This window comes from Diabrotica virgifera, chromosome 2, assembly GCF_917563875.1.
Source record: "Diabrotica virgifera virgifera chromosome 2, PGI_DIABVI_V3a".
In the NCBI taxonomy this organism is placed as follows: Eukaryota; Metazoa; Arthropoda; class Insecta; order Coleoptera; family Chrysomelidae; genus Diabrotica; species Diabrotica virgifera.
Window position 1 is genome coordinate 202,613,711 of NC_065444.1, and position 10,320 is coordinate 202,624,030.

Here is a 10,320-nt window from a genome sequence, read left to right on the forward strand (position 1 = left end):
ACAAATATTCTCTTATGACTTTTGATGTAAGATAATTAGAAAATCAGGAATTCAATAGTTTAGAATTTTACATTGAGTTTCCTATGGCCCGTTTTACGATTCACCACCGGGTATACATATTATATATTATTTCTTTCGTTATATCTCGATACTACTTGAATTTAATTTTCACAAACAGTCAAATCATCGGTAAAGGTCAATAAACTGTTCCATCTGTTCGGTAAAGGTCAATAATCTGGGTTCCACAATTTTTATTTGTACATTTAGACCTTGATCCCCCGTACCAAAAAAAGTTTACTAATAGCAAGCTGAAAATTTATTAATAGCTTAAAGGTGTCTATTCGGGCAAACTTTGATATACGGGAACACTGGAACACTGGAAGTTTTAATTGTTGAACAGGTTACAGATTTCGAACGTCAGACTACGAAGACATCCCAAATATTGTGTCGGACAGAACTTCCAATTGATTTGTTACCCTTTCGTTAAACTAAATGTAAAACAAAAATTCCACCAGAAAATAGCTTCAGAAGAACATTTCGTTAAACTGTCATGCAAAAATCAGACGGCTATTTACCATCAATATAATTCCTGTCATTTGACATGTTCTTCGTCTCAGACTTATTAAAATGTCCAATATATTTGTCGGACAAATATTTTTTCATATTTTATATAAAGTTTGCTATTGATTAAACTTAAAAACAACCTGCTAGTTTTCGTAGTCATAAACTTGTCAGGATGACACGCTCCATAATTAAAACTTCCTTTGTTCCAGTATTCCCATACATCAAAGTTTCTCCAGACTAGACACCGTTAAGCTATTAAAAATTTTTTCGCTTGCTATTAATAAACTTTAAGTTGGAGGAAGAGAAAAAGAAAGCAAGAAACAGAGGAGAATGGAAGGAACTGGTACGCAAATTAACCAAAGAATAAACACAAGAAGATGCGCTGAGCTGGCCACCAGCCGTCTTACACCTTCGGCCAAGAAACGCAGATGCGCCCAATACTCCACTAGAAGTGATGGCCCGAGAGAGATTAATAAACTGTTTTATGGTACGCAGGATTCAGGCCTATTATCTAAGTGGTGAAAATAGATAATGATTCTGAAAAATGATACATAATTTGTCTGGGTATCTGAGACCTAACGCGTCCATTCTTGTAAGTTTTTGTCACGCGTCTTCTGCAAAGTTAATATTAATCCTACACCCACAAGCAGTTTCCGTGCAGTTATATAATCTTTGTTTAGCCATGAAATCTAAACATGCGAATAATTGTTGAAAGGTGAACTAACAAATTACCCATATAATTCAGTTGAAGACATGAAGTGGATTCATGTCTTAGAAGGACATAGATCAAACACTTATCTCATCAATAGGCCTTTGTAACAAAATAGATCTTAAATGATATAAATAAATTACTTACTGTTTGTATCTTAGAAAACTTACATCAATTATTTATAATACAATTAAATAGTGATAAGAATCCCTACTGGACACTGGACATGCGACAAGAATGATTTATTTCAGGAACCGTCAAAATTGTATTAAAATAATAAAGCGGATTATTTTTATCTTTGTGTTTATAACTAAAAAAATTTTTTAATATAGAGAACCGATTCAATCTATTTTGGAAAAAAGTCATTAGTCTTATGATTTATAAATTTATTACAGTCGGAAAAATGAAAGAGTACCCATGAATGATCACATCAATCACATATTTTGTATTTGCTGTCATTTCCCATAAATAGCAAAAAAAAAAAAAAAAGAGAGAGAGAGAGAGAGAGAGAGAGAGGGAGAGAGAGAGAGAGAGTGAACTGAACTTACTCTTTACAAAGAACGGAACCTACAGACGGAGACCTAACAAAAACGAACACAAACAGTGTCACATATCGACTTGTGCAAAGCGTTTGTCTATCTAAGGTGTGTATAAAGCGTCGTTTGTTGAGTTAAGACAGTGTATATGATTCTCTCTCTCTCTCCTGTCGTTTCCCCATTACTGAGGATCGTGATTTCTTCCAATATTCTTAACAATGTTTCTCCATTGGTCTCTATCTTCAGCCGCTCTGAGAGCTTCGCAGAATGAGTTTCCAGCTGAATGCTTTATTTGGTCAGATCATCTAGTTGGTGATCGTCCTCTTGATCTTCTCCCCGGAACGTTTCCAGAAACAATTAATCTCTCCAAACTATTGTCACCTCTGTGAACCACGTGACCAATGTATTGCAGAGTTCGTTGGAGACATATTGTGGCAGCCTTTTTAATCTCGAGTTGGTTTAGAATGAAAACGTTTGTCCTATGAGCTGTCCAAGGTATGCGCAGCATTCTTCTCCAGCACCACATCTCAAAGGCATCAATTTTTTGGCGCTCGCATGCGCGAAGAGTCCAAGTCTCTGCTCCGTATAGAAATATTGAGAATACAAGGGCATTCACCAGTCTCATCTTGATATTTTGAGAGATAGATCTGTCTTTGCAAACTTTAATTAGGAGACTAATCGCATTTTTTGCCATACCAATACGTCTCCGAACTTCTGTTTTACAGTTACCATCGTTAGTTATACTAGACACGAGATAGACAAAGGTGTTTACTATCTGGTATTCCTGTAATATCTCATATATGTGATTACTTTATTCAAAACCATCTGCGTATGTGCTCAAGAAAAGTGACACGTTTATCAATTACTTATCTTTCTTTTTGCAGTATTTTGTGTTTAATGTTGTTACTTGTATTTAAAGTAACATATTTAAAAAGTATAGGTCTGTTAACCAGGAAATAATAATGTTATTATTATTTTCAGTACTACAAGTGTCACTTTTGATAAATAATGTTTTGTAAATTTTTCGTTATGTTATCTGTATAGTGGCACAACTCAAAAACTGTTTTTTAATTATTTTTAATACTTAATACGCTATTTTATAGAGCTTCAAAAACCATTGTAACTGACTAATATATTTATTATTCTAATTTTAATAGTTTGTGAAATGCTGTGCCCGAAAATGTTTTAGGACAAACGTCGTTTTCTCGCAACTTTGCTTTTTTGACTTATGACAATCTTTGAGCGGAGGTGCGATATTCTGCGTATCTCAAATATTATAAAAAGACCTCAAGATCTCAGCAAGTGTATCTGTTTATAATACTAGATTAGGAAAAAAATAATAATATGATTATAATATGTATTATAATACTGTTCGATAATAAAACTATGGGAAATCTTCTAAAAAGTAAAGTAAACCATAATAAACGCCGTTACAGAATAAGATATCAAATATCGATTTGTCAATCTAAAGTAGCTTAAACAATTATACAACAGTATAAACATCAATAATTATAACACGAGAATAAATCATTATTAATAATACTGCGCTAGTGCGTTCTAGGAAACAAACTATACAGGGTGTTTCATTAATAATTATCGATATGGTAACTGGAGAAAGCTTATTATAAAATACGAAGATTTAACCTAAAACACTTAAATAAAATGTGGTTCCTTACTGAGTTACAGGGTGTTTTACCTAAAAATTTAAAAAAATAATTTTGCTCAGCATTTTAAAACTATTGGACGTATGCTTTTCATACTTGGCAGAAAGTGCGACTACTAGACACTCTACTAAATTATGATAAACAAACGTTTCTAGCTACTACCAGAGGCGTACGACAGGGGATGCTGAATGGTTGACCCTTTTCAAATTCTACGTCACTAGAGGAATTACTATTTTGGTGCCATTTTTAGATTCTACAATACTTTGTACGTAAATAATATACTCTTCATTGGTAACGATAAAGTCATTAGTTTTCGAGATATTTGAAGTTAAATATGAAACGGTACAGTTATTTTGATTAATTTATGATAATATGATGCACATGATTAAAATTTAAAAATTATTTGTACCCAGTACTTTAAAACTATTTGGCGTATCCTTATCATACTTGGCAGAAAGTGCATGTACTGTACACCCTACTAAATTAAGATAAATAAACGTTTCTAGCTACTACCAGAGGCATACGACAGGGGATAGTGGCTGGTTGACCCTTCCCAAATTATACGCCACTGACGAAATTGTTATTTTAGTGTAATTTTTTGATTTTGCAATAGTTTTTATGTAAATAATATACTTTTCATTCTTAGCGATAAAATGATTAGTTTTCGAGATATTTGAAATTAAAAATGAAGCGACACAATACACTGATCAAAATAACCGTGTCGTTTCATTTTTAACTTCAAACATCTCGAAAACTAATGACTTTATCGTTACGAATGAGGAATATATTATTTTGATAGAAAGTATTGGAGAATCCAAAAATTGAACTAAAATAGCAATTTCGCCAGTGGCGTAGAATTTGGAAAGGGTCAAACATACACTTCCCCCGTCGTACGCCTCTGGTAATAGCAATAAACGTTTGTTTAACATAATTTAGTACCTTCTGCAGTACCTATACTTCCTGCCAAGTATGAAAAGGATACGTTAAATAGTTTGAAAATGCTAAGCAAAAATAGTTTTTAAATTTTTAGATAAAACATCCTGTAACTCAGTAAGGAACCACATTTTATTTAAGTGTTTTAGGTTAAATCTTTGTATTTTGTGCTAAGGTTTCTCCAGTTACTATATGGACAATTATTAATGAAACACCCTGTATATCCAAGATCCTTAAGTAATTTCAAAATAATTCAAAGACACGTCTTCTGAACTATGGTTTGTTTTTAAACCAGGAGAAGTAAACTAAACAGACAGATTCACACCCAAGAAAGTTACTAGAAAAGTCACCAAATACATCTTTTTTTCTGGTTGATCATATCGGCCTTCGACGGTAATCCCTAAATATTATATTAAACGAATGTGTCGCTAAAGAGTTCTAAACACAACTATTTTTTATACAGTGCGTCCATAAAGTAACGCATAAATTCATTATTAACTAAATAAACAACATTATTAAAAATTACCAAAACAGGTCGATTTTTGATTTTGATTTATGAGTTTTTTCATATATCATACTAGTGACGTCATCAGTCTGGACGTGATGACGTAATTGATGATTTTTTCAATAAGAATAGGGATCGTGTGATAGCTCATTTGAAAGGCAATTCAATTCTCTATTCAGTAATATAAACATTAACATAATTATTTATTCAGAGTATTCAAAAACAATGTTTTAATTAAATCGATTGACACAAAAAGAAGACTTTGCGTAGTTTATTTAACTCAAAATACGTTTTACTGCTCTCTGAAAACAGAGATAAAATGTTTATTTCAAATATAAACCTTACTTTTTGCTTAAATTCAACGTTTAAGCTGCCACCCACCTGCCTCTTGACAGTTTTAACATTTAATTTAAGCGAAAAGCAATGTTTATTTGCCAAATAAAAAATGTTATGACACCAGTAATAGTATATTACTTTATGAGGCGGAGAAGCATGCCTTTTCTTGACGCGCCCGATATTACGCGCCGAACGAAGTGAGGCGCGTAATAGAGGGCAAGTCAAGAAAAGTCGCTTCTTTGCCGAATAAAGTATACTATTTTTTCTTCAAACGTAGCAATTTTCAACCATAAATAGTACAATTCATGCGCTATTTTTATTCGAAATTAACTGTGACAACTATCAAAGTCGTCTAGATGTTAGAAATTAAAATAATTAAGTCGTCGGTGGGATTTGCGTCTCCCTGGTTACAGTTGTTTGACAGTTGTTTGCAATTATTAAAGACAGCTTATTGTTGTTGCAACCGCAAGCGCAAATTTAGTGCGAAAATTTTAAACCCTCATGATTCGCCAACATCGGGAATGATTGCTGAAAGTTGTGCTCGACCATCAGTATCATCAACAATTACCAATGCGTATCAAGAGTCGGGAACATTTTTGCACGGTTTCAATTTTGAAAATGCCTCATTAACTAATTGTACTTTTAATATTACTATAAATAAAAATGATGTTTAATTGTTGTTAATGACATTTGTATTGTTGCTTTGTGACATGTTTCATATTGTTGCCATGACAACATTTTTCCCTCCGCCGTAAAGAAATGGGGAAAAAAAACTGCTGCCGGCGGAGACATCAAACTTTGACAGGATCAAGTTAGATAAGTAATGTCATCATTATTTGACGTTTGAAGAAAAAATGTATTTTTAGTTAAATAAATTACGCACATTTGTCTTTTTGTGTCAATTAATTTAATCTAAAAAGATTGGACATCCTGTATAAATAAATATATTAATGTTTATATTATTGAATAGAGAAATAAATTGCCTTTCAAATGAGCTAGCACACGACCCCTATTCTTCTTTAAATCCTTTAAAAAATCATCGATTACCTCATCACGTCCAGACGGATGACGTCACTAGTATGATATATATGCCAAATATCATAAATTAAAATCAAAAGTCGACCTCTTTCGGTAATTTCTAATAATGTTGTTTATTTAGTTAATAATGAATTTATGCGATACTTTATGGACGCACTATAAAAGCAGACTAAAGATCTAAAAATTAAAGCAGTAACGCAGAAAACATAAAAAAATCACTGATATAACTTAATAGGGCTTTTCATTCACAGTCTTTGTTTCGAGCTTCTGTCATGTGTCACATATTATTAATATGTCTACGTCATACGTTATTGGTATACAGGGTGAGTCGTGAGGAACTGTACATACTCCTACCTTGTATAGAGGCCCCTATGGGGAATAACAAATGACCATTAAAAAGTGTCTGCTCCCATTTTTTAATAATATACAGGGCGAGTTTGGCGTTTTGACAGAAATTTGTATTCGTAATAATTCTGGAACGGTCAGATCGATGTGTCTCTTATTTTGGTCAATCATTACACTATTACCACCTAATAAACTGATTTATTCAAACTGGAAAAAAATCAGGTCCGGCTTTAAAAACTTAGTTCGTTTGGGTCTTAGAAAAAATTTCACCCTGTATACGCTTTTTAAAAACTCTAATATGAATTTTACAAATTAGACAAATAGGCAATTAAGATGGCATATTTATTTTTTTCCGAACACGATTACTTAATTTTTTATAAAAAAAATTAAATTTGACTATGAATTAAAAGTTTGGTAAAGTTGATTAGGTGGTAATAGTGTAACGATTGACCAAAATAAGAGACACATCGATCTGATCTTTCAAAAATTATGACGAATAAAAATTTCTGTCGAAATGCGAAACTCGCCCTGTATATTATTAAACAATGGAGGCAGACAATTTTTAATGGTCATTTGTTATTCCCCATAGGAGCCTCTATACGAGGTAGGAGTATGTACAGTTCCTCATGACTCACCCTGTATATCAATGATACAAATCAAAGACGTATGACGTAGATACCTATATTAATATTATGTGACACATGACAGAAACTCGAAACAAATGACAATCGATGAAAAGCCCTATTAACCTATGAAATGCCAATAGTACATACAGTCGGAAAAATGAAAGAATACCCATGAATGATAACATCAATCACTTATTTTGTATTTGCTGTCTTCTTCTATAACAACCGCTTGTTATTTATAGAAAAAGATAGCAAATACAAAATAAGTGATTGATGTGATCGTTCATGGGTATACGCTGTGAGCTCGTACGTAGAGGGGATATTTACAAATTCGCGAGCGCCAGTAGTGGCAAGTCTGTAAACGTTTACCGGAAATTTGACATAAATGTCAAAGTGATTAATTTAAAATTAAAATTAAAAATATTAATTATAAAAAATATTAGTTGGTCAAAGCTGTGGTATATATTTTTACCTTAAATATTCTTTCGTTTTAAATGCTGAATTTAAGTTTTTTTAATATTCCGTAATATGTAATTATAAACTAATCAGCGCCATCTACACGATAATTGTGAAAGTATCCGAAGTAAGAAATTCATATTTTATCAATAGAACGTCAAAATGATTAGCAAAATCTTAAAAAAATCGATTACAATTTAATTACTTTTTTGCGTCGTAAATATCAAGCGATAACAATTAAATAATAAATTTAAAAATTACCGGTGAAAGTTGAATTATTAATCCGCCAGGAGCGACACCAGCGAAGCTCAGAGCGTATACGCTGTGGGCTCGTACGTAGAGGGGACATTCACAAATTCGCGAGCGCCAGTACTGACAAGTCTGTAAACGTTTACCGGAAATTTGACATAAATGTCAAAGTGATTAATTTAAAATTAAAATTAAAAACAATAATTATAAAAAATATTAGTTGGTCAAAGCTGTGGTATATATTTTTACCTTAAATATACTTACGTTTTAAATACTGAATTTAAGTTTTTTTAACATTCTGTAATATGTATTTAAAAATTAATCTACTAATCTTAGCGCCATCTACACGATAATTGTGAAAGTATCCGAAGTAAGAAATTTATATTTTATCAATAGAACGTGAAAATGATTAGCAAAATCTTAAAAAAAATTGATTACAATTTAATTACTTTTTTGCGTTGTAAATATTAAGAAATAACAATTAAAAAATAAATTTAAAAATTACCGGTGAAAGTTGAATTAGTAACCGCTAGGAGTGACACCAGCGAAGCTCAGAGCGTATACGCTGTGAGCTCGTACGTAGAGGGGATATTTACAAATTCGCGAGCGCTAGTAGTGGCAATTATGTAAACGTTTACCGGAAATTTGGCATAAATGTCAAAGTGATTAATTTAAAATTAAAATTAAAAACATTAATTATAAAAAATATTAGTTGGTCAAAGCTGTGGTATATATTTTTACCTTAAATATACTTACGTTTTAAATACTGAATTTAAGTTTTTTTAATGTTCCGTAATATGTAATTATAAATTAATGTAATAATCTTAGCGCCATCTACACGATAATTGTGAAAATATCCGAAGTAAGAAATTCATATTTTATCAATAGAACGTCAAAATGATTAGCAAAATTTAAAAAAAATCGATTACAATTTAATTACTTTTTTGCGTTGTAAATATTAAGCGATAACAATTAAATAATAAATTTAAAAATTACCGGTGAAAGTTGAATTAGTACTCCGCCAGGAGCGACACCAACGAAGCTCAGAGCGTATAGGGCTATTCATTCACAGTCATTTGTTTCGAGCTTCTGTCATATGTCGTATAATCCGTGTATATTAATATTATACACAGATTATTCAACATATGACAGAAGCTCGAAACAAATGACAATCGATAAAAAGCCCTATTCTTTCATTTTCCGATTGTAGGTACGTGCATGCCCCGCTCACTCTAATAAAAAACATGTAATCGTATTTATTTTCCTTCCATTTAGTCAGAGGCGCTGATGTCGGCCTTGTGATTGGTGGAACATGACTTTTGACAAATCCTGCGCTATCTGTGAATCTGTAATCTGTCGTTCACTTATTTTTGGTCGGTTATGTGATGTGTTTGTGTCGCCATAAAAAGCTGATATTCAGTCGTGTTTTTTGATATTTTTGTTATTTCATAATCGAGTACCTTTTTAAAGGTAAGTTTTTCTGATTGTAGGTACTGTTTATCCAACAGTTTTAAAATACACATTTTATTTCACGTTTTGTTGTTAGGTCTAATGGCTCCGTTCAGCTGTTGTGTGCAGACGGTGGAAAAATTCGACAAGTAAACATTTATTTAATCCAAATTACTCATATTTCTATGTAAAATGTCACATTATTGTTTAAATAAATAAGTAAGAAACAAAAGTTGTTTGTGTTTTACCTTTATTGTCCACTTGAATAAATAAAATATTAAATATTGGAAGTACCGTATGGAGGCTATGATGTACCTAGCATGGAGGCTAGATTATGCCACTCTTCCTATCCAATCAACAGCAAGAATGTTTAAAATTTCACACCTATCATGTAGAAGCTACAGACCACTTATGTGGAGGCCAGATTTGTAGTATCCTTCCAATTAAACCATGGTTCTTAGACTATACTACGGTGGCCTTTTCCGGCGGTGGTGGGGAGACTTCAATTTTTGACGTTACGTCACAAGAGTTTAGAATCTGACATTTGATCTGACAGCATCCCATTTTTAAATTTTTTGCGGTAATTTTTTTGATCTTTGAATGTGTACAATATACTTTGTATAGTATTGACAGTATTGTGTATAATTTGTATTGTTATTAAATAACATATATTAAGATAAGTTTTATCTTATAATATCCTAGTTTACTTTATATTTTTGTATTTGAAATTGTGCTGTTGTTTCCCGAAAATACTATAGGTATTTTGAACTGTTTATGAAAAGTTATTTATTATAGTTGTTGTACATCGTACCTATTGTAGGAGCCTAAATATTAAGAATATTTATATATAAGGTGAGTTAAATCGTTAAAATTAAGGTATTTAACGTAATAATAATGTTGATGAAATTTT

General features: G+C 31.8%; 1 long non-coding RNA gene across 1 annotated transcript; it reads left to right on the forward strand.

The window, feature by feature from the left end:
* The first annotated feature begins 9,350 nt into the window (after positions 1-9,350).
* Positions 9,351-9,642, forward strand: LOC126880691 (uncharacterized). The gene is made up of 2 exons (XR_007696681.1): positions 9,351-9,431; positions 9,508-9,642. It is a non-coding gene; the product is annotated as an uncharacterized LOC126880691 (long non-coding RNA).
* The last annotated feature ends 678 nt before the right edge of the window (positions 9,643-10,320 follow it).